Source organism: Aythya ferina (assembly GCF_964211825.1).
Source record: "Aythya ferina genome assembly, contig: HAP1_SCAFFOLD_29, whole genome shotgun sequence".
Classification (NCBI taxonomy): Eukaryota; Metazoa; Chordata; class Aves; order Anseriformes; family Anatidae; genus Aythya; species Aythya ferina.
The window spans coordinates 22,214-25,778 of record NW_028181463.1 but is presented as its reverse complement, the minus strand read 5'-3'; positions in this window follow the sequence as shown (position 1 = coordinate 25,778).

The window sequence follows — 3,565 nt, the reverse complement described above, 5'->3', positions numbered from 1 at the left end:
ATCCCCTCTGCCTCCAGAGCCAGGACGACCCAGGCAGAAAGAAGGCCCCAGATGGGTTGTCCTGTCCCTTCTGCTTGAGTCCATGAGTGGGCAGCAGCAGGCACAAGGCTTGGCTGTGTCTCCACAAGAAGCTGCAAGGCCAGCAACAGGCCCACAGAATCACAGAATCACAGAATTGTCTAGGTTGGAAGAGACCTCAAGATCATCGAGTCCAACCTCTGACCTAACAGTCCCCACTAAACCATATCCCTAAGCTCTACATCTAAACATCTTTTAAAGACTTCCAGGGATGGTGACTCCACCACTTCCCTGGGCAGCCCATTCCAATTCCTAACAACCCTTTCGGTAAAGAAGTTCTTCCTAACATCCAGCCTAAAACTCCCCTGGTGCAACTTTAGTCCATTCCCCCTCGTCCTGTCACCAGGCATGTGGGAGCATAGACCAACCCCCACCTCTCTACAGCCTCCTTTAAGGTATCTGTAAAGAGCAATAAGGTCACCCCTGAGCCTCCTCTTCTCCAGGCTGAACAAGCCCAGCTCCCTCAACCGCTCCTCATAGGACTTGTTCTCCAGGCCCCTCACCAGCTTCGTCGCCCTTCTCTGCACCCGCTCAAGCACCTCCATGTCCTTCTTGTAGCGAGGGGCCCAAAACTGAACACAGTACTTGAATTGTAGCCTCACCAGAGCTGAGTACAGGGGGACGATCACCTCCCTAGCCCTGCTGGCCACACTGTTTCTTATGCAAGCCAGGATGCCGTTGGCCTTCTTGGCCACCTGAGCACACTGCTGGCTCATATTCAGCCGACTATCCACCATCACTCCCAGGTCCTTCTCTGCCTGGCAGCTCTCCAACCATTCCTCTCCCAGCCTGTAGCTCTGCTTGGGGTTATTGCACCCCAGGTGCAGGACCCGGCACTTGGCCTTGTTGAACTTCATGCAGTTGACCTCAGCCCATCGGTGCAGCCTATCCAGATCCTCCTGCAGAGCCTTCCTTTCCTCAAGCAGATCGACACACGCGCACCTAAGTTGGTGTCATCTGCAAACTTACTGAGGGTGCACTCGATGCCCTCGTCCAGATCATCGATGAAGATATTAAAGAGGACCGGCCCCAGCACTGAGCCCTGGGGAACGCCACTAGTGACTGGCCTCCAAATGGACTTGGCTCCATTCACCACGACTCTTTGGGCCCGGCTATCCAGCCAGTTTCTAACCCAACGAAGCGTGCGCCAGTCCAAGCCTAGGGCAGCCAGTTTCTTGAGGAGAATGCTTTGGGAGACGGTGTCAAAAGCCTTGCTGAAGTCAAGATAGACCACATCCACAGCCTTCCCTGGCTTGGAAGATGCTGCTGAGGTGACTTGTGACTGGTTGTCCGACTGGTTGCAAGAAGGCTGCTGGGTTGGGATGCCTACTTCAGGAGTAGTTTCCACCCTGATGGAGTTTCCTTTGGTAGTAGGAAAGAACAGGAGAGAAAAAAAAATATTCTACAAAATGTGCATTGGAAGGATGGCACTGGCCATGAGAAGGAAGAAATGTCCAGGAGAACAACTGGTTTTGTTGCTAGTAAAAGAGGCAAAGAAGACATTAAGTGTCTCAGCCTTTACCTCATTCCTTGTCACCAGGTTTCCCCCCAAAAATCCAATAAAGCATTATGATTCTCCCTAACCTTCCATCATTTAAAGTATTTTTATTTATTTATTTTTTTATTGTCTTTGAGAGTAATAGATGGATTGAGCTCCAGCTGGGCTTTGGCCCGTCCACTTTTGACCTGCACAGCCCCATAACATTCACGACACAGCTCCAGACAAACTGACAGCATGCATGAGAAGAAAGCACAGCAAATGTGGAACCTGACAGCCTTCCATCGCCTACCCTTGAGTGACTGTGCTGCAATGCCATTTAGTCAGTTACTCCTGAATTATCCACATTTCCCTGCAACTCTTGCTGCTGCTGCTCTCTGGTCAGAGATAGCACAATTACACGAAGGTTGAAATGTCTGCCTGCTGACATTAACAGCTGATAGAATGGAGCATCACTGTGGGTGAACCTTGAGAAACTGCAGGATTTTGACTTCAGAAAACTTTTGACTTTCACATGGAGAAGAGCCCAGTCCTGTACCAGAAGGAGAGAAACCCCACACATCAGGTCAGACTGGGACCCTGCTGAGTGAGTAGTGCCCAGGAAGAGGAGGGCTTGGGAACCACGAGGGATGCCATACGAGGAGTGTTGCCTGCTCATCCATCACAAGGGGTACACTCTCCTTGACCTTTCATATCTGAGCAATGTATCTGTAGAATCCCTTCCTATTATTCCTTGCATCACTTGAGAAGATCAGTTCCATCTGTGCATTGGATTTCCTTATCCCATCCCTGTACACCCGAAACTGAAACATGTGAGAGGGCCTGGGAAAAGGAACCCTGGCTCCATAGAAGCCACTTGGGAAACAAAACTTGTAGGTAGGAAGCATGATTTTGTGGAGGTGGAAAGCTGATGGGCACATTGTGCAGGATGCTCCTAAAGACCCATATGTCCTTTTCCCTCCTGACTACAATGCTACTTCCTTCTCAGGAATGGGGTAGCCAACAGAGGTGAAATAGATACACTGAGATGTTAAATGTCATCAGAAAGCTGATCCCAATAAAATATGGCACAGTCAGGAGCAGCTCGGACAAGAGACTGTAGATGCTAGATGCTACACTAACACTGATTTAAAACAGTCATGTATTGCCGTCACCTTATTTGAACCAGTAATTTTAATCATTAAAACTAAATGCTACTAAATACTAAACACTACTCCACCTCTCTGAGAGGAATCCACTACTCAAAGTATGCACTGAAGCAAAACACAGCCCATAGCCCCTTTCCCTTACCTTTCCCTTACCTTTACACTCCTGCTTACCCCAATCCCTACCCCAAACACTAACATTAAAATGCACTATTTAGCCCTAGAGAAGTTGTTGGCAGGCCTTAAAATTCCCTAAACCACAGGGCTTGCCCATACGATTATGACAGACCTGATATGCACAGAAGAACACCAAAGATTCCCATTAAACCTCTGTTTATCCTCTAACCTAGAATGGTGAGCTCTAGTCCCTAAAGAACTCTAGAGAGGTAAGCCCTACTTCAGGATGTCCTGACCCAGCAGGAGAAATGTGACTGTGAAGTCACTTCTCTCTTTGCACTTCATAGGACAGCAGCAAGAACATGTCACAGAAAGGGACTGTGAGGTCACTTGTGTCTGGACATGGCAGGTCACCCTTGCCTTCTCCCTGGGAGCTGCACTTTTGGGCTGACATCTGGCAGTGGCCCTGCTAGGCCAGCAGAAGGCACCTGCTTGGCATGCTGACTGGGGGATCCCCTCTGCCTCCAGAGCCAGGAGGACCCAGGCAGAAAGAGGTCAAAGGTTGGACTCAATGATCTAGAGGTCTCTTCCAACCTAGAAATTCTGTGTGTCTGTGTGTGTGTCTGTGTGTGAAGGCCCCAAGATTGGTTGTTCTTTCCCTTCTGCTTGAGTCCATGACTGCACAGCAGCAGGCACAAGGCTTGGCTGTGTCTAGCCAAGAAGCTGC